The following is a 22,583-nucleotide window of genomic DNA, read 5'->3' as shown; positions in this document are numbered from 1 at the left end:
TGAACTAAGGAGTCAAGCTGCAAAGCAGAAGTGTGCAAATAGTATTTTACATGGTACTGTGTGGCAACTATAGACTGTTTTAGAGCAATAACTGAAGAATTTGTGAATTCTTGTGATGATATTGTTCAATTCCAAAAAATTTGCCAATACCTGCTTCACAGGTCATATGTTATTTCTGAATGAAACAATAAATAAATACAAACACAACTATTAAAAAAAATTTTATTCACAATACTTGCCAGGTATAAATTACATACAGAAGTAAGTATGTACATCCACTCAAAGTACAATATGAGAAAAGAGAGTCACTTGGGAGTCTGTCAATTTCTCAACACTTCCTTAAACTGTGGGTGGCTATTTTTCTCTCATACTGCTCTTCATACTCTGATTGAGATTTTACATTACTGTGTTGTATCAATCTGTACATTTATTATTTTTTTAAGGTATACTGTAGCACCATCACTCTTTACAATGATTCATTTCAGCTCTCTTGATCCACAATGATAAGCTTTTGACTGGCATAAAAATATGGATAAAATGATGATGACCATAAAATAATTTATGAAAGGAATGTAATGAAGATGCATATTTTCACCAACACTGCCACATTTCAGTTGGTACCATCAACGGTAACCTTGACACTCATATTGCAAAGTTGTTTTAAACAACTTTCAGTCTTTATAACATGTTTTTATGCATGACTTACAGACATAACAAGTTTCATTTATTGTAAACATGACAACATTTATAGAAGAAGAAACTATTTTACATAGCACCTTCCTTGAGAGTCATATCCTGGGGTTCATTTAATCAGAAGAGTTTGGGTTGTCATGCTTTGGCAAATTGTTACTGGACTTCATTTATTTATTTGTACACATCATTTCTCATTTTGTATCATATATGAAACATTTTCTGAGGTTTGTACTTGTGGCCTGAAAGCATTTGCACTACTTTTGACACGCAGTAGAGCTTCAGTTTTCTGTTGTGTATTTCACATACACACATCAGTACCGACAGAAATTGATGATCCTGCTGCCCCTACAGAGTGGGTGGGTGGTGGAGCAGCAGGATGCAGACTGTAAAAGTAAACAAGAAAACAATATAAAACACAAACACACACACACTAAATTTACAAGAAATTTTTAGTAAAATGAGGAAGTAGTGGAGCTGATATTACAGTTTACATTCTGGATGGGAAGGGAGGGAGAGAGGAGGTGTGTGTGTGTGTGTGTGTGTGTGTGTGTGTGTGTGTGTGTGTGTGTGTGTGTGGTGGGGAGGAGGAGCAACAAACTGGAAAACTGTAAACCTTACCCTGAGAAAGTGGTTCCAGAAGTGCTAGAAGGAACAAGGTACCGAATATGAAGATTTTATAGTTCATCCTAATAGACATTCCTTGGTTTTCAGACATTTAACTTTTCATGCCTTCTGAGGTGAAGCAAGCTTGCTAATTTATGGGACATTAGGATATAACTTAAATTCATTTAAAAAAAATCATAGATACAAAAACTGTTCAATTGCTGAAAGCATTAAATTCATCACGTTCAATAAATTAGCAGGTTTTGCCTACATTCAATAAATTAGCAGGTTTTATCTTCTCCAAATCAAATATTACCTACAGCTAATATTTACTATCCAGAACCATTTACTTTAATAAAATATAACATACTAAAGATTTTAATTTGTTCAAGCATGCTCTTTACACAGACTCTAAGTTCATTATCACATGCTTATATAAGTTTTTGCAGAATCTATGGTCCTTAAATACACTTCTAAACATATAGCTAATTTACCATCCGCATTATTATTTGGAGACAGTGGGGGAAAAGTCTGATATTTTATACTTTCAAGAATTGTTCTAAAACATTCATTTTTCTGCTACTATAATTCATATGTCTGAATTGATGACATTTATGTGGTGTCACCGCCAGACACCACACTTGCTAGGTGGTAGCCTTTAAATCGGCCGCGGTCCATTAGTATACGCCGGACCCGCGTGTCGCCACTGTCAGTAATTGCAGACCGAGCGCCACCACACAGCAGGTCTGGAGAGACATCCTGGCACTCCCCCCAGTTGTACTGCCGACGTTCATAGCAATGGTTCACTGACAAATACGCTCTCATTTGCCGAGACGATTGTTTGCATAGCCTTCAGCTACATTTGCTACGACCTAGCAAGGCGCCGTATTCAATTGATAATTATTATGTGAAGCATGTATCATCAAGAGAGATGTTCTACAATTGTGGATTAAAGTTAAGTATTACATCATCTACGTACTTTATTTGCAATTCTCAAGATATTGTCCTGTTCCAGACTTCACGCCAGTCAGCGTGTAATTAAATGCGTGCATTTCGGCCTCCTCTAGAAACACAGTGTTGGCTCTTCTGCCAACACTACAAAATGGCGACGAAGATTTAACGGTTGTATTGCTCTAATTTACTTGTCATGGCTTCACACAATCTCCAGATGTACTGTCCGAATTTTATCGCTTGCAGAATCAGCACACGCAGGCCTTATTGGATGCCCTTGGACAGCTCGTCCAGGGTCAACGTGCAATGCAAACCGATGCGGCAGCCTCCGCTCCACCGCTACCGCAGCCACAACACGCAGTTGCACCACCTTTTCGTCCGTTTGATGCGGCACTGGAAAGCTGGACGGAGTGGTCACGCCAATTTGGATTCCATCTCGCCGCCTACAGAATTCAAGGTAATGAGCGGCATCCTCAATTACTATCATGTGTCGGCGTCCAGACGTACCGTGTGACAGTGAAATTGTTTCCCCGACGCGACGTAGCAACTCTGTCCTACGACGAAATTTTGTCTGCATTAGATGCATATTTCAAGGAATCGGTCAATGTAGTTGCAAAAAGGTATACATACTTTCGTACAAAACATACGGCCGGTCAAACTAATCGGGAGTGGGTTGCAACTTTGCAAGGCCTTACAAGGGATTGTGCTTTTGAGTGTGAATGTGGACTCCCTTATTCAGATACTATGGTGCGTGATGCAATTGCACAGAACGTTTCTGATGTTCGTATGTTGTTGTTGTTGTGGTCTTCAGTCCTGAGACTGGTTTGATGCATCTCTCCATGCTACTCTATCCTGTGCAAGCTTTTTCATCTCCCAGTACCTACTGCAACCTACATCCTTCTGAATCTGCTTAGTGTATTCATCTCTTGGTCTCCCTCTACGATTTTTACCCTCCACGCTGCCCTCCAATACTAAATTGGTGATCCCTTGATGCCTCAGAACATGTCCTACGAACCGATCCCTTCTTCTGGTCAAGTTGTGCCACAAACTCCTCTTCTCCCCAATCCTATTCAATACTTCCTCATTAGTTACGTGATCTACCCATCTAATCTTCAGCATTCTTCTGTAGCACCACATTTCGAAAGCTTCTATTCTCTTCTTGTCCAAACTATTTATCGTCCATGTTTCACTTCCATACATGGCTACACTCCATACAAATACTTTCAGAAATGACTTCCTGACACTTAAATCAATACTGGATGTTAACAAATTTCTCTTCTTCAGAAACGCTTTCCTTGCCATTGCCAGCCTACATTTTATAACCTCTCTACTTCGACCATCATCAGTTATTTTGCTCCCCAAATAGCAAAACTCCTTTACTACTTTAAGTGCCTCATTTCCTAATCTAATTCCCTCAGCATCACCCGACTTAATTAGACTACATTCCATTATCCTCGTTTTGCTTTTGTTGATGTTCATCTTATATCCTCCTTTCAAGACACTGTCCATTCCATTCAACTGCTCTTCCAAGTCCTTTGCTGTCTCTGACAGAATTACAATGTCATCGGCGAACCTCAAAGTTTTTATTTCTTCTCCATGAATTTTAATACCTACTCCGAATTTTTCTTTTGTTTCCTTTACTGCTTGCTCAATATACAGATTGAACAACATCGGGGAGAGGCTACAACCCTGTCTTACTCCCTTCCCAACCACTGCCTCCCTTTCATGTCCCTCGACTCTTATAACTGCCATCTGGTTTCTGTACAAATTGTAAATAGCCTTTCGCTCCCTGTATTTTACCCCTGCCACCTTTAGAATTTGAAAGAGAGTATTCCAGTCAACTTTGTCAAAAGCTTTCTCTAAGTCTACAAATGCTAGAAACGTAGGTTTGCCTTTCCTTAATCGTTCTTCTAAGATAAGTCGTAAGGTCAGTATTGCCTCACGTGTTCCAGTGTTTCTACAGAATCCAAACTGATCTTCCCCGAGGTCGGCTTCTACTAGTTTTTCCATTCGTCTGTAAAGAATTCGTGTTAGTATTTTGCAGCTGTGACTTATTAAACTGATAGTTCGGTAATCTTCACATCTGTCAACACCTGCTTTCTTTGGAATTGGAATTATTATATTCTTCTTGAAGTCTGAGGGTACTTCGCCTGTTTCATACATCTTGCTCACCAGATGGTAGAGTTTTGTCAGGACTGGCTTTCCCACAGCCGTCAGTAGTTCCAATGGAATATTGTCTACTCCGGGGGCCTTGTTTCGACTCAGGTCTTTCAGTGCTCTGTCAAACTCTTCACGCAGTATCATATCTCCCATTTCATCTTCATCTACATCCTCTTCCATTTCCATAATATTGTCCTCAAGTACATCGCCCTTGTATAGACCCTCTATATACTACTTCCACCTTTCTGCTTTCCCTTCTTTGCTTAGAACTGGGTTTCCATCTGAGCTCTTGATATTCATGCAAGTCGTTCTCTTATCTCCAAAGGTCTCTTTAATTTTCCTGTAGGCGGTATCTATCTTACCCCTAGTGAGATAGGCCTCTACATCCTTACATTTGTCCTCTAGCCATCCCTGCTTAGCCATTTTGCACTTCCTGTCGATCTCATTTTGGAGACATTTGTATTCCTTTCTGCCTGTTTCACTTACTGCATTTTTATATTTTCTCCTTTCATCAATTAAATTCAATATTTCTTCTGTTACCCAAGGATTTCTACTAGCCCTCGTCTTTTTACCTACTTGATCCTCTGCTGCCTTCACTACTTCGTCCTTCAAAGCTACCCATTCTTCTTCTACTGTATTTATTTCCCCCATTCCTGTCAATTGCTCCCTTATGCTCTCCCTGAATCTCTGTACAACCTCTGGTTCTTTTAGTTTATCCAGGTCCCATCTCCTTAAATTCCCACCTTTTTGCAGTTTCTTCAGTTTTAATCTACAGGTCATAACCAATAGATTGTGGTCAGAGTCCACATCTGCCCCTGGAAATGTCTTACAATTTAAAACCTGGTACCTAAATCTCTGTCTTACCATTATATAATCTATCTGATACCTTTTAGTATCTCCAGGGTTCTTCCATGTATACAACCTTCTTTCATGATTCTTAAACCAAGTGATAGTTATGATTATGTTGTGCTCTGTGCAAAATTCTACCAGGCGGCTTCCTCTTTCATTTCTTAGCCCCAATCCATATTCACCTACTATGTTTCCTTCTCTCCCGTTTCCTACACTCGAATTCCAGTCACCCATGACTATTAAATTTTCGTCTCCCTTCACAATCTGAATAATTTCATTTATTTCATCATACATTTCAATTTCTTCGTCATCTGCAGAGCTAGTTGGCATATAAACTTGTACTACTGTAGTAGGTGTGGGCTTCGTATCTATCTTGGCCACAATAATGCGTTCACTATGCTGTTTGTAGTAGCTTACCCGCATTCCTATTTTCCTATTCATTATTAAACCTACTCCTGCATTACCCCTATTTGATTTTGTGTTTATAACCCTGTAGTCACCTGACCAGAAGTCTTGTTCCTCCTGCCACCGAACTTCACTAATTCCCACTATATCTAACTTCAACCTATCCATTTCCCTTTTTAAATTTTCTAACCTACCTGCCCGATTAAGGGATCTGACAATCCACGCTCCGATCCGTAGAACGCCAGTTTCCTTTCTCCTGATAACGACATCCTCTTGAGTAGTCCCCGCCCGGAGATCCGAATGGGGGACTATTTTACCTCCGGAATATTTTACCCAAGAGGACGCCATCATCATGTAATCATACAGTAAAGCTGCATGACCTCGGGAAAAATTACGGCTGTAGTTTCCCCTTGCTTTCAGCCATTCGCAGTACCAGCACAGCAAGGCCGTTTTGGTTCGTATAAGGGAACAGATTTTGAAACTAGTCAATCCCTCCCTTCAACAAGTGATAGACATATTGGATAGGTAAGACACACTTGACTTTGCTCAGGAATCATTTGAAACTTCGCCAGCCGTGTGTCACGTTAACCGGCCCGCCGGGCGAGCCGCACGGAACAGTAAACAGCCCTCGCGCCCGTCCGCGCAACCACGTGTGCCGCGTAAGCAGGCAAATGCAGTGCTAAAATCATGCCCGCGGTGTGCTACTAGACATCCGCGTGAGAATTGCCCGTCACGCCAAGCTATTTGCTTTTTCTGTAATAAAAAAGGACATGTTCAGAGTGTTTGCCAGAAAAAGCTCAGAACGGACACTCACAACCATTCCAGGCCCTTTGCTTCGCACCGCAATCGAACCAAGAATACTCAGGCTCGTGAACCTTCGCCCATGAACATTCATGTAGTTCATTCCACTCCGCCCAGTGCCACTCTCTCTCACAGTGACTGTGTTCGTCCCACAAATAGTGTGCGTCGACATCGACGGAAATCCCGTCACGTCGCAAGTGCTTCTGTACCAGTGTCAGTTCACGTTGCACGAGACAGTCGCTCTTGTCGTCAGCAGGACAATAAACTTTTTGTAGATTTGGACATTCATGGCAACGTGATACCATTCCAGCTCGATACCGGAGCTGCGATTTCATTGATCAATAAAGACACGTACAAACAACTGGGCACACCTCCGTTGCGTGCGGCAAATGTTAAGTTAAATAGTTATTCCGGTCAGAATATCCCTGTGTTAGGACAGTGCAGCCTTCTTGCAACATACAAGGGACAAACACAACTTGTGTCATTTTCGTCTTTCGTTCTTCTTCTACGGTGAACTTGTCTGGTTTAGATTTATTTCAGTTGTTTAACTTGTCTATAGTAAATCAGGTCCTATCAGTGAACCAGACTGTGCCTTCAGCCAGTGTTTCTCGTCTATGTGAAGAATTTGCAGACATTTTTGCACCGGGCCTTGGTTGCGCTAAGAACTATGAAGCACATTTGGACCTAAAAGTAAACGCGTAACCGAAATTTTTCAGAGCACGCAATGCTCCCCACGCATTGCGTGATGAGGTCGCAAGAACATTACACGATTTGGAATCACAAGGTGTGATTGAACATGTGCAGGCTTCTCTCTGGGCATCACCCTTAGTAATTTTGCCAAAGCCTTCCGGTAAATTGAGACTTTGTGTGGACTTCAAAGCTACAGTGAATCCACAATTATTGATTGCAACTTATCCTTTACCCCGCTCGGAAGATCTTTTTGACAAACTGTGCCCGGGTAAATATTTTTCGAAGTTGGACCTGGCAGATGCGTCCTTGCAAATACCGGTGGACGAAGAATCCCAGCGCGTCTTGGTGGTTAACACGCATCTTGGTTTGTATCGATTCAAAAGACTACCATTCGGGTGTGCATCCGCCCCTGCATTGTTTCAGCAATATCTGCAAACTGTTTGTGCTTCGGTCCCTACTGCAGCAAACTATCTGGACGATATCGTGATCTCCGGACAGATGGAAGAAGAACATTTAGCCAATCTCAGAACATTATTTCAGGTCTTGCGACAAAATGGTCTTTGCTTGCGGAAGGACAAATGTGTGATTTTTGCTCGGGACTTACCCTTTCTGGGCCATGTAATCAATGCCCAAGGCATACATCCCAGTCCAGAGCACCTCCGTGCCATACAAGACTTGCCTTCGCCGCAGAATTTGAAGCAGCTACAGAGTGTGCTGGGAAAAATTAATTATTACCACAAATATATCCCACATGCCTCTTCCATTTCAGCTCCGCTTCATCGCTTACGCCATAAAGGTGTTCCGTTCGTCTGGACGACGGAATGCGGACGCGCCTTTCGCCAGTTGAAATCGGCGTTGCTTTCAAATACTTGCCTTACGCCATTCGATCCCCAGAAGCCCCTTTTGTTGATGGTGGATGCATCAGATTTCGGGATCGGTGCTGTCCTTGCGCACGAAGATGGCTCGCATGATCGCCCTATTGCCTTTGCGTCCAAATTGCTCTCGTCTGCACAAAGAAATTATTCACAGATCGAGAAAGAAGCCTTGGCTCTCATATTTGGTGTTACAAAGTTTCATTATTTCTTGTATGGTCGTCACTTTACCATCCTCACAGACCACAAACCTTTGACGTCACTTTTTCATCCGAATAAGCCTGTACCTCCACGTACAGCGCAGAAATTCATTCGCTGGTCTATTTTCCTCTTGCAGTACAGCTACGATATCTTGTATCGGTCAACTGCTAAGCAGGGAAACGCCGATGCATTGTCCCGGTTGCCTGTTGCTGAGGATAGAGCATTCGATTCTTCCGAACTTGCTTGCATGTTCATTGATGCGGAAACTGATGACGTGGTCGACTCGTTTCCGATTGATTTTCGTCGTGTAGCTACAGCCACAGCTGCTGACCCTGTCCTTGCTACCGTTTTGCGTTTTGTTGCTACGCAATGGCCCTTGTCGAAATCACGAATCGAGGATCCGTTGGTTTGCCGATTTTTTGTTCACAAGGAGAGACTTTTTGTACGACTTGGTGTTTTGCTGTTGCGTTCTGATAATGATCAGTCCCGGGTCGTGGTCCCTCGTTCATTACAGTCCTCTGTCTTACGGCTTCTCCACCAAGGACATTGGGGTATAGTGCGAACGAAACAACTTGCTCGTTCGCACTGTACTTGGTTCGGAATCGATGCTGCGATTACGAATATGTGCTCTTCTTGCATGGCGTGTGCTGAACGACAATCCGCACCGCCGCGGAAATTCTTTGCATGGCCGAAAGCCACTTCCCCTTGGCAACGCTTACACATCAATTTTGCTGGTCCATTCTGGAATGCTTGATGGTTGGTTGTTGTCGATTCCTTCAGTAAGTTTCCTTTTGTTGTCAGGATGTCTTCCACGACGTCTTCAGCCACCATCCAAGCGTTATCCGCTATCTTTTGCATTGAAGGTCTTCCACAGACTATTGTTTCCGACAATGGCCCACAATTCATGTCCGCAGAATTTCAGTCATTCTGCAAGGCCAATGGCATTCAACATCTGACATCCGCACCATTTTCGCCTCAGTCAAACGGTGCCGCTGAACGATTGGTCCGGACTTTCAAGTCACAGATGTTGACGTTCAAAGAGTCGCATTCTCGGGAGGACGCGTTGTTGTTCTTTTTGTCTTTGTATCGCTCTCAGCCCCGAGATGGTCGCTCACCGGCTGAGTTGCTCCACGGTCGTCCTCATCGAACCTTGATGTCTGTGCTACATCCGCCGCATCAGGTTCCTGTGCAGCGGCCGCCGCCTGCTTTTGCTCCAGGCGACGTTGTATACTATCGCAACTATCGAGGTTCACGGCTTTGGCTCGCTGGGCGCATTCTTCACTGCCTCGGCCGCGCTATGTATCTGGTTTTGGGGGCCTCTGGTGAGGTGCGTCGGCATCTCAATCAGCTGCGCCTCTGTCGTCGCACGGGTTCTGCCGCTCCCCGTCTGCTTTCAGCGACGGTGCCGTCCGGTCAGCGCCCTGGGGACCCATCTACTGGCTCGCCTCATCCCCAGGTATTGCCGATGCTGCCTTCCATATTGCCCCATGGCAACGAGACGCCGCCTGTTCTCCCGCCGCCGCCGCCGCCGCCGCCCGCAGTGGACGCTTCGCTGCAGCTACCAGGCGCCTCCTTGGGTCACGCGCCGCCGATCACTTCCCGTGACCAGCTGTCCTCCGACTTGGAACTCTTGCCGGCTCCGGACCAGATGTCGTCTTCGCCCGTCGGCTGCCCCGCCCCGATGGAGGTCGACCCTTCGGCCCCTCCTGTCTCTCTACGGGCGCATACACCGCATGTTGACGTGCACCCCGGACTAGGTTTTCAGGCGTTTCCTAGCTCCCCTCGGACCGAATGGCCGGGTGCGGGTGGCACAGCCTCGCCTGTTGTTAGGCTCCCCACCTCGTCGCATACGTCAACATGGGGTCCTCCCCACAGCGGGCGGAAGCCTTATAACACAACCGTACGCCGATTTGCGGGGGAGGAATGTGGTGTCACCGCCAGACACCACACTTGCTAGGTGGTAGCCTTTAAATCGGCCGCGGTCCATTAGTATACGCCGGACCCGCGTGTCGCCACTGTCAGTAATTGCAGACCGAGCGCCACCACACGGCAGGTCTAGAGAGACGTCCTGGCACTCGCCCCAGTTGTACAGCCGACGTTCATAGCAATGGTTCACTGACAAATACGCTCTCATTTGCCGAGACGATTGTTTGCATCCTTCAGCTACATTTGCTACGACCTAGCAAGGCGCCGTATTCAATTGATAATTATTATGTGAAGCATGTATCATCAAGAGAGATGTTCTACAATTGTGGATTAAAGTTAAGTATTACATCATCTACGTACTTTATTTGCAATTCTCAAGATATTGTCCTGTTCCAGACTTCACGCCAGTCAGCGTGTAATTAAACGCGTGCATTTCGGCCTCCTCTAGAAACACAGTGTTGGCTCTTCTGCCAACACTACAATTTATTTTCCAATAGTTATAACTTATTTAAACCTTCCTTTGTGACTTTGTTATACCACCACTGGCTAATTACGTCTGTTCATAAGTCCATTATTATGGAACTAAAATATTACCTTGCTGGTACTTGCTGATACTGTGATTGTGATTACACTGAGTTTCAGGCAATTAGTTCCATAAAGAGCTACTGTTGTGGTGTGTGTGTGTGTGTGTGTGTGTGTGTGTGTGGGCGCGCGCGCGCGCGTAGCCATGAGAACATTTTTATACAAGTGAATGTAGGTAGGTCTAGAATGGGTTCTGCTCAGCCCCTTGAGGTGAAATGAGGAGCTGCTTGAATATAGAAGCATCAACACCATCATGATCCATCAACTGGCAATAATATTTGAAGGGATTGGTGACATGCTGATCACATGTCCCCCAATGGCATATCGGTCCTTGTACTGCCTTGTAGGCAGCCGTCGGCTAACCGGTACAGGCCTGAGTCCTAATCCATGAATACTGTTTTATTTACAAATGAATGTCTGGCAAATTTCATACATCAGTCCACCTTCTTTCTATCTGTTTTGTGTTCAGAAATCATCAACTTTTTACAATTTTTAGCCAGTTCCTGTGCTAAATCACTGGCAAGAGTGCACTGGAATAGATAAGCAGGGTATTTCAAAATATGTTACATGTCTTGCACCTGGCTGTAACTGCAAAGCATAAAGGATGCAAGCACTTCTAAAATATTTAGAAGAAACCCCCCCCCCCCCCCCCCCCCCCCCCCCACACACACGTCACATGGTGCAGGTCAGCCATCTAAAGCCTCAACACTTTACTGCCAGTGCTATGATTCTCTCATGTAAAGCCCTGAATTGAGATCTTTCCCTGATATATTCTCTCCATATCAACCACCAACCTAATATCAGTAACATCCTTGTCAAACAATATGACATTTCCGGACATCCCTATCCCAGGATTGTCACTCCTACAATTGTTCCAGCTGTTAAGCCTGGCATATGCACCCAGGCACATAATGCAGGAGGGTTAAAGTAAGTTTTCCAGAATTTTTTGATCGAAACTGCAGTAAGAGGCCAGTCTGGAATGCGAATCATTTTTACAAACTCACATCGTGAGGATAGGTGGCTTATAAGTTTGTAACCACTACAACATTTTTTATTTATGAATCAATTTTATTCAATTTGATGTGTTTTGGAAAGCTAAAAGAATCAACTATAATATAAACTTATTAAAATGCTGTAATTATGCATCAAATGTTTACAAATTTGTAATGAAAGACATCTCCACCGTGGGTGTTGCCTCAAATAACACCTATTATCATATTTTCCAACACAAAATCAGAAGGGCGTTTTTCCTTTTTGGGCAATTCCATGTCAAATCAACAAGTGCTACAACCTGACCCCCTCAGATTTTTTTGAAATTAAGTATGCATATATTACTCATAAATCATGACACAAATTAATTTTTTCACATTTTTTTGACGAAAAGTTACCGAGTAATGGACCTTCAAAAATTGAAAAGATGACAAATTTTTGACTCGTGGAACAATGTTGTTTTATTTACAACTCGTGTTCTAATTAAGCTAGAACAATAAAATTTCCTTCGTTGGAACGCTCTTTTAAAGAGCTTTTATATGATACCAAACATCATTAGTTTAATATATATACACAAATTGTTAAGAAAAAACAACATTGTTGGATTTACCGAATTTTGAAAAACTGTATTTTTAAAATTCTCAAGAAAATATATGTTAAAGATACACTTTACATTTACATATTCTGAAAGTTTCAACTTGGGATGAGCATGGGATTACTATCAAAAGCAGTTTTACATTAAGGGTGGTGCTTTAAAAATTCGTAAAAAATAATTTATTTTAGATATTAGGCCTACTTCTCACCAGATGTATGTTGTTGTAAAATGTGGAAATTAAAAATAACTTATAATTGACAAAAGAACATGTTTTATGCTTCTGTAATTAATAAATACAAAATGAAAACTAAAATAAATAAATAAATACAGAAAGATGAATACCTGAGATCAGACCTAAATTCAGTTAGTAATTACCATTATTTACAAATAGGCATCCTATTAGTGCACTTCTTCATACTTCGAACTAATCAGTCTGTTGCACATCAACATTTCTGCACTGGATAACTTATATGTTCGCCCTGTAGCATTTTGAGGGTTCACAATTGCTACTACTTCCCTACTGCTTATGGAAAGAATGTCTGGATGACTCAGAAATGTAAAAGATGGTGACTGTCCATGTGGATGTAAAAAACTGTGATTTCATCCTTCTCCTGATTTTTTTCAAGTACACGGGTTAACCACCAGTGTCCATTATAATCACAATCAACATATCCTTTTATGTCTTTGAACGGTATTGTATCACTGTCAGAAACTGATACCAGTTCAATTTCACTATCATCAGAGTTTGAACACACTTTCGTTATTATTTTGTCCTTGCTAAATGAAATAAAAGTGTGAAGTTTTTGTGTCCCTACAATTTTTCAGCATTTCTCAAATCTCTCCATAAGCTTCATTTCTTCATTTTTGTGATCTTCTTTAGTAGCGTACTTGAAGTTCATTCCTTCTATGTTATCCTCTGCAAACATATAAAGTTGTTTTGGTGTCATTATTTGATCACTGTATGGCCGTTGCAGACTTGCTCGAGCTACAAGTCGTTTAACTGTTCCACCAACATCATCACTACCTCGCTTCCCATGCAAAGTGGCTGAAAAATGCCATTCAGCTTGTTTGGAAATCATCTCCATGATGGCACAGGTTGATAAAGTTCTTCCTATTTTTATAATGAGCTGCTGCTCCATCAGAGAAATAATATATTTTTCTTTGTTTTCTACCCAATTTAACAGTCAGGAAGTCCAACAAGTATGATTGGAACAAATGCACAGCAATAGTGTCATGTGTTAGGCATTCTGATATGATTACAAGACTTGTGTGCTCGAGTCTGTTCCCATCCTTGTAATAAGCAACAATGGGATGAATCGTTGCTTGCATGTATGTCCAGTGATAGCCTTGAACTTCGTCCAGGATGACAAAGTAGTAATTCTCAGAAAAGTCACAGATCATTAAGACCTTGCCTTCTTTAAGTTCATTTCTCAGTCTCTTTTGGAAGGTTGATTGTTGACTAGCAACAAATGAATGTCATGTAAGCAATTTTAAATTACCAAATAAAAAAATAAAAAATAAATAAAAAAAAGAAACAACCAATAAAGTTGTGAGATGATTTTATGATTATTTCTAGAGATGTGTGATCAACGGAAACCCATTGCTGATAAGTTATATTATCAATATCATTAGTATTCAACAGATCTTGTAAATATGTCTTAAATGTTTCTGGGCCACGGCAGAATTTACATTCACCAAAATGAGAAGCAGGTAATGACGGATTACATACAACTCTTGCAATGCAGTCTTTGTAAGTTTTTATTGGGTTATCTTCATCCTTTGTCAGCTGAGGAATGTTACATCCAGTGAGCATGAGTTTGAAGTTTTGATGGGTAGTACACACACAGACACTATGTGTACCACAACTTCCAGCTAAAATACAATTTTTGGGACGTAGGTCTGCAAACTTCGAAAATCCAATGTGGAGCTCTGGATGGTTGTCTTTAAAGTTCGCGTAAATTTCTTTCAAATTACTTAAAACTAGCTGTTTTTGTACTTCTAGTTTTTCTCCGTTATCCCAGGCACTGCCCTGCTTATCTCATCAGAACAATAAAAGTTTCTAACAAAATCAGCAGTTGTTTGATCAAGAGTCTCGCCAGGTTTTGCGTTTGGTGAAGATAAAATTCCCTTGGCCTTCACCAAATCTTTTACTCTTCGAGCAATGTAATTTGTAACATTAAATTCATCTTGAAGCTTCTTAACATTCCAACTTTTAGGTAAAATGGTAAGAATTTCCATCTGTTTACTTCGAGATGTACATGTACGAAATTTATCTTTTAGCTGACTGATCATCTCAGATTCTGCATGAAGATGTACCCCTTCTTATTCGGAGGGAAGCAATAATCCCTTCGTTTGAATTGTTGAAGTTGATTTAATTAGTTTTTCCTTAGGATATTTTGCCTCACACAGTCATTTCTTCTTAATTGGCGATTCACCAACGGACTGCAAAGAAGCATTCAACCTTTCTAAGGCCTCACTTGCTGCAATGTCTTGTACGTCACTATCGCATAAAACCTTTTCACTTTCTTATTTCACCACAGAATAAAGTAGATCATCATCATTTTCTGTGCTAGATGTATCACAAATTTCTACTCATGCAATTTTTTTACGGCAGTTGTCACACATTTTTTGATTTAAAGTTAAGAAAGGTTTTCTTGCTATCATCCATTGTGAAACAGGCTGAAGTTTTTCTTATGGTTATTGTGGCCCTTTTCATTAAATGGATTACAGCACAAAGCTGAAATTTTAGGCATTTCATATTTCTCAAGTGAGCAAACTAATTTAAAACAATGTTTCTGAAGTTGAATGTCCCAGCTTTCTATATTCAATACTACAAAATATTACTTCTCTATTCTTTCACTTCCTGTAAAAAAATATTTCATTATGTTAATAGTAAGCAAACATTAACTGGTTGTAGGCATACAAACTTACATACTCTTGTAAGGTTTGTACAAAAGTACCTTTAAGCTAGATTCAAAACAAATTTCAGAGTTAATCACATAATTTCATTACAGCTGCCTCACAACAAAAGAAAGTGTGGGTCACTTTCAACAATAGGTGAAAACTGCTGACAATATTAACCAGAGATAAAATAGTGAATAGATTGCAGATAGTAACACCAAAGAATCATTTTATATATGATCTTTAAAATGAGAGGTAGCTTCCTTTTCTTTCTTTTCTTCCCCCCCATGGTTTTAAGGGTATTAATAAATAATTAGCACTAAAGTTTAATAAGCAGTTATTCGTTTCAAAAGTACAATTTGTGGACCATGTAACAAAATCTAACACCGTAATGTTTTCATGTGTAGCAAAATAATAGAAATTCACCTATCTGACTGTGATTTGGAGAATTGTGGTAAACATAAAATTGCTTTTGATAGTGATCCCATGCTCATCCCAAGTTGAAACTTTCAGAATATGTAGATGTAAAGTGTATCTTTCACATATATTTTTTTGAGAACTTTAAAAATACAGTTTTTCAAAATTCGATAAATTCAACAATGTTGATTTTATAAACAATGTGTGTGTATATATTAAACTAATGATGTTTGGTATCATATAAAAGGTCTTTAAAAGAGCTTTCCAATGAAGTAAATTTTATTGTTCTAGCTTAATTAGAACATGAGATATAAAGAAAACAACATTGTTCCGCGAGTCAAAAATTTGTCATTTTTTTTCAACTTTTGAAAGTCCATTACTCGGTAACTTTTTATCAGAAAAATGCGAAAAAAATTAATTTGTGGTACTATTAATGAGTACTACAGGCATACTTATTTTCATTTAAATCCGAGAGGGTAAGGTTGAAAACGATGGTTTCATTTGTTGATTTGACGTGGAATGACCCTTTTCGCTAAAAATGATACTTTTTCAATAAAGCTGTAGTGCTCGTTGCTTCAAATGGCTGAGCAGCAATATCTGATAAAAACATGAAACATTTAAATTAAAACTGTGTGCCGGACCGAGACTCGAACTTGGGACCTTTGCCTTTCGCGGTCAAGTGCTCTACCAACTGGGCTACCCAAACACGACTCACGCCCCATCCTCACAGCTTTACTTCTGTCAGTACCTCGTCTCCTACCTTCCAAATTTTACAGAAGCTCTCGTGCGAACCTTGCAGAACTAGCACTCCTGACAGAAAGGATATTGTGGAGACATGGCTTAGCCACAGCCTGGGGGATGTTTCTAGAATGAAATTTTCACTCTACTGTGGAGTGTGCGCTGATATGAAACTTCCTGGCAGATTAAAACTGTGTGCCAGACCGAGACTCGAACTCGGGACCTTTGCCTTTCGCAGGCAAGTGCTCTACCAACTGAGCTACCCAAGCACAACTCACGCCCCGTCCTCACAGCTTTACTTCTGCCAGTACCTCGTCTCCTACCTTCCAAACTTTACAGAAGCTCTCCTGCGAACCTTGCAGAACTAGCACTCCTGAAAGAAAGGATATTGCGGAGACATGGCTTAGCCACAGCCCGGGGGATGTTTCTAGAATGAAATTTTCACTCTACAGCGGAGTGTGCGCTGATATGAAACTTCCTGGCAGATTAAAACTGTGTGCCCGTGAAAGGCAAAGGTCCCAAGTTCGAGTCTCGGTCCAGCACACAGTTTTAATCTGCCAGGAAGTTTCATATCAGCACACACTCCACTGTAGAGTGAAAATTTCATTCTAGAGACATCCCCCAGGCTGTGGCTAAGCCATGTCTCCGCAATATCCTTTCTTTCAGGAGTGCTAGTTCTGCAAGGTTCACAGGAGAGCTTCTGTAAAGTTTGGAAGGTAGGAGACGAAGTACTGGCAGAAGTAAAGCTGTGAGGACGGGGCGTGAGTTGTGCTTGGGTAGCCCAGTTGGTAGAGCACTTACCCGCCAAAGGCAAAGGTCCCGAGTTCGAGTCTCGGTCTGGCACACAGTTTTAATCTGCCAGGAAGTTTCATATCAGCACACACTCCACTGTAGAGTGAAAATTTCATTCTATGAAACATTTAGTCTACCACCATTCATAGAGTACAAGAGGCCGTGTACATGTTAGTTTTTCTGTATGTATGTTTTTTATCTCTGAAGGAGGACTTTTTATTTTATTTTTTATTTCCTGTTTGCTATTTGCCTGACTACTTCCCTCAGTAATTCTTCAGTCTGATAGGGTACTTTAAAGTAATACACAAGTTTCAACTAATAGTGGAAGTCTGAGAGCTGTGAATTGGCAACAGTTTTATTCTAATCATGCTACACAGAGATTTTTGCTATGTCAGATTTAAATCTTATTTCTTCCCTAAAACAAGTGTTAGAAATCACATAAAATAGTTATTAACTCTTTCTTGTTTCTGCTTACAGATTCTTCATAATACACATTTGACTGATTAGAGTGTCAGAAAACGTTTAAATCATCCACTTCTTTTCTGCAACATACACACTTGATTTAGAAATCATTGTGGAAAACAAATATTCTATAGGTTTTGTGGCAGCAGAAGCATGTCAGAAGGAAAGTAGTAGTACAAAAGAGATTGAATCAAGCTGATACTGAATTACTGAAGCTAAGAAGTACCTGTGAAAATACTGACAGTGTTTGTTCTTTTCATCAAAGGCACTATTTGGAAACATTTGAAGATAGACAAAGAATTTGCTGTGACCCTTTATAAGCACTGTAAAAAGAGTGTTAGGGAAGCTTTGAAAATTATTTCTGTAATCATGGCAAGGAAGTATAAAAGTTTTGGATTTATCCCAGGTACTAGACATTGTATAACATGCTATAAGGCCATTTTATCTTCTACATTATATAGTTAACCAGGGATGGATGAATGTCAAGCTGAAGACCCAGAATATACACCAGATCAACCTAAAATACTTACAGTTATCAAAAGAATACAAGATAGGCACCCAGAATAATTTCATCCAAGCCTCGTTGGTTAGCATTAAAATTCCAGATAACAGCATCAGAAGTGATTCATGTACCAGTGCAAAATGTATCTGAGTCACATGGCAGTGCTGCATATGCAGACTAACAGTTTGGTGCAAAAAACTTCTTGAGAAATTTACGAGTAGTTGCGTTACATAAAAACTGCAAATACTTATCTTAGCACTAACTTCAAGGGTGGAGGGGGGGGGGGGGGGGGGGGGGAAATATTCAAACCATTTTTAACACCACTGAATACATGGTAAGGAAATCAAGAGTATTACTAAAAGAATGAGGTATTTTTTCAAAAGGAAGCTATAAAATGGGAAGTAGAACAGACGAAGGTGTGCTAGCACATGTTCAGGCCTTTTCTTAATATGAGGGCATGCTGAAAAGCACTCCTGATGAATTTTTTATTCTTTCCTTCGTATTGGTTGGCGTATTACACATCATGCATATTACTCAGTTGACTTTCTCAGTTTGCTGATACAAGTTGTACCTTCTGCCGCTGGAGGGTTCCAAATTGTAGTGTCTAACTTAACTATGCCGGTGCACGTGAAACCTTCCGAAAACTGAAAGCATGAATTTGACAAGATCATCCACACATGGAACACACTCTCCTTTTGCAAAACAATGCCAGACCATACATGAACACTGCGACATCCACAACAATCCAACGCCTTGGGTTCACTGTCATTGATCATCCTCCATAGTCCAAACTAGGCTCCATCCGATTTTCATCTGTTTCCAAAACTTAAAGAACACCTTCAAGGGCTTCACTTTGATACTGATGAAGCGGTGCAAGCAGAGATGAGGTCGTGGCTCTGTCAACAAAGTCAAACTTTCTACAGTGATGGTATCAAAAACTGGTCTCTCACTGGAATGGTTCAAATGGCTCTGAGAACTATGCGACTTAACTTCTGAGGTCATCAGTCGCCTAGAACTTAGAACTAATTAAACCTAACTAACCTAAGGACAACACACACATCCATGCCCGAGGCAGGATTCGAACCTGCGACCGTAGCGGTCACGCGGTTCCAGACTGAAGCGCCTTTAACCGCACGGCCACACCGGCCGGCTCTCACTGGAATAAATGTGTTCATCACAAAGGTGACTATATTGAGAAACAAATATGTAGATATGAAGAATAAAGCTGTGGGTTGGATATTAATGATATCTGTTTTATTTAAGAGTTTTCACAAAAAATCAGAGGCATAGAGTTTCCACAAAAAAAAATTCAGAGGCATCACTTTTCAGCATGCCCTTGTATGATTATGATGATGATGATATGACGATGATGATGATACAAATTTCTGCTAATAAAAGAGATTGTCTATCTGTCCATTCATAGAATGGCAAGAGAATGTATAAGACAAAATGGCTCATTTTGCATAAGCTGAAAGATGTGTGCTTATGCTTCAAAGAAAATTTCCTTATAACAAAACTGTAATTACAAAGTTTTATGAATTATGCCCAAAAGAAAACAGCTGTTTTATGCAAAACATACTTAAGGCATTTATCACCAAAATGTAAAACTGATAATGTGCCCTGTACATGTAAAAGAAACGTACACTGAACTTTTACAAAAACCTCTTTTGTATCTGTAAAATGAGGAGTGACTGCTGCATCACTGTTCTCAGTGTCCTGGAGTACATCAACTGCACAATTAATTCTTACAAGATTCTGAAAACGTTATTTTCCAGCAATGAATTTGCTGAGTATCTCTACAAAAAATTTCAAAACTTGACACATCATTACATATCAAAATATCAGGCTCACAACTTAAAAATGACACTCTATGCATCAATATAGAGTATTTTGTGGAAAACTACTCAGGATTCTGCACAAGAATTTCACTAGCAGTAGTGTGTACTACAAAACATTAAGTCAGTGTACTATTGTTGGATAAGTGATTGTCACAGCATGATACAAACACATTCTGTTTTCCAGAAAACTGCTCTCATCTTTATGGTGGAACAAATATCACACATCCCACATGTTGCTTACTTTGTTGATGGCAGTTCTGTACAATATAAAAACTTCCAGAACTTTGTAAATTCATGTCATCACAAGCAAGACCACGGAGTACAAAATGTGATTTTTAACTAGTTATGACAAAAATGCGTGTGATGGAGTTGGTGATGTTACCAAAAGTTCAGCAACAAGAACAAGTTTACTGTGTGTATATGACAACCACATTTTAAGTCAAAAAGATCTTTTTACATCTGCCAAAACTCATGCTCCAGAAATATAAACATTTTATGTTAGGACAGAAGAAATAACGAAATTCACAAATGTATTACAAAAACTATATGAAACTGGTTTACCATTGAGAGAAGAGTTAATCATCTTTACAAACTACTGAATGAAAGCAGGTTGCTGATAAAGTGTGTTTCGTTAACTACTAAAGTCAAACATGTTCAACTTAGGCTTTGAAAGAAAGCCTCTATCAGTACTAAAGAAGAAATGTTCATTTCAGCTATCTGCGATAATCAATGGAGGCTTGGAAAAATTCTTGAGATTAATGAAAAACATAGAGATGTAAAGATTTAATGGATGAGACCAAGTGAACTTTCCTTAGTTTTTTCATGGCGACTTCATGCTGATGTTTGCTGGATCCCTTATTTTAATTACTTTGCCTGCTCCTAGCACAAGCATCTGTTATTTATGAACTTTCATGTTAAACACTGTGATGGGTCAAAGGCACATGTTTTATTTTAGTTTCAACATGGTAGTTTTTTTCATCATATTGGTGCAGTAGCCTGATTTACAATGATACACGTTAAATATTCATCTTTTATTATTAAACTAGCCTTTTCCTCATGGCCTGGCCTGCATACATGTTCAACATGTATTTCTCACATCTCCTCTTCCTCTCTTGTTCCACTCCTCCTCTCCCTCTCTCCTACCATCTCTTTCTCTCCCTATCTCTCCATCAACACTCTTCTCCTCCCTCCGTCCAACTCCTCCTTGATCCCCTTCCTCAGACCTATCACAACCTAGGTCCGCAGCTCATGGTCTAGTGGCTAGTGTTGCTGCCTCTGGATCATGGAGTCCTAGGTTCGATTCCCGGCTGGGCTGGGGATTTTCTCTGCCTGGGGACTGGGTGTGTTGTGTTGTCCTCATCATCATCATTATTCATGAAAGTGGTGAGCTTCGACTGAGTAAAGATTGGGAATTTGTACGGGCTCTGATAACCGTTCAGTTGAGTGCCCCATAAACGAAACAACATCATCATCACCACCATCATCTAGGTTCCCTCTAATCCATGCCCTCCCTGTCCGCTCTCTGCTCACCTCCTCCTTCCTCCATCTCTGTCTATTTCCTCCTGCACCCCTCTCTGTCCATCTCCTCCTCCCTCCTTGTCCATCTCCTCCTCCCTCCTTGTCCATCTCTTCTTCCGTCCCCTCTGTGTTGAGGTACTGCTCCTCCTCTATCATGCTCTGTGTGCCGCTGCCTCCTCCCTCTTTGTTCATTTCCTCCTACCCCTCTCTCAGTTTCTCCCTCCTCCATGTCCAGCCTATATGGAAGGGGCTAGGAAACTGTTTTGTGCCCCTAATGTTTAGGACGCACTGTAAAATAATGCAGTAAGGCAGTCTGATACTATTCAGCTCCTATCGGAACTAGGAGTACTGACACACAAGAGGCCTGTTCTTTCTGTGCCAAATTTGGTTGAAATCAAGCCAGGGATTGGAGGAGATCCTGAACATACACACATACACTCAGCTTTATATACTGAGCTGATACAGTACAATGAAAGTGTAGCTACTCACACAGGTCCAGAGTGGGCTGTAATTATTGTATGGAAGCAAAACTTGCTAGATATGCTAGTGCATGAAGTGGAACTGATTTATGCTGAAAAAAAATTAAACCCAATTTTGGCCACAAGGTGGAAATCTGGTGTTGTACACTTTTTGTATCACAGTATGACATCCATGCTGCCTTTCGATAAGCCATGAAGATGAGTGAACAGTATACCAATAGCGAAGAGAGACTGTGTGCTGTTAGTGAAACTGTTTTATGTGAATGGCAGCAATTATGGGGATAGGCAAAATAGTGTGAACACCAGTACTTACTTAGGAATGGTCCATTAATAAGGGGTTGGACCCTCATTTACCCGTAATGCAGCTGCTTTGGCATACAATGATTGTACAGTCTCCAGTGGAATGTTGTGCCACTCTTCGATCAGAATCTCTTCTAACTCCTGTATTGACAAGGGTTGGGTTGGGTTGTTTGGGGAAGGAGACCAGACAGCGAGGTCATTGGTCTCATCAGATTAGGGAAAGACGGGGAAGGAAGTCGGCCGTGCCCTTTCAAAGGAACCATCCCGGCATTTGCCTGGAGCGATTTAGGGAAATCACGGAAAACCTAAATCAGGATG

General features: G+C 41.0%; 1 protein-coding gene across 1 annotated transcript in view; it reads right to left on the bottom strand.

Annotated features, from left to right (window-relative positions):
- Positions 1-208: 208 nt before the first annotated feature.
- Positions 209-22,583, bottom strand: part of LOC126480764 (mediator of RNA polymerase II transcription subunit 23) — a 187,260-nt gene continuing 164,885 nt past the window's right edge. Inside the window, exon 23 of the mRNA XM_050104054.1 lies at positions 209-1,076. The gene's annotated coding sequence lies outside the window, so the exon portion shown is untranslated. The remainder of the gene's footprint in view (positions 1,077-22,583) is intronic.

The sequence above is a fragment of the Schistocerca serialis genome, chromosome 5 (genome assembly GCF_023864345.2).
Source record: "Schistocerca serialis cubense isolate TAMUIC-IGC-003099 chromosome 5, iqSchSeri2.2, whole genome shotgun sequence".
Lineage (NCBI taxonomy): Eukaryota > Metazoa > Arthropoda > Insecta > Orthoptera > Acrididae > Schistocerca > Schistocerca serialis.
Note: the sequence above shows the minus strand (reverse complement) of the source record. Positions and strands in the feature narration are given on the sequence as shown.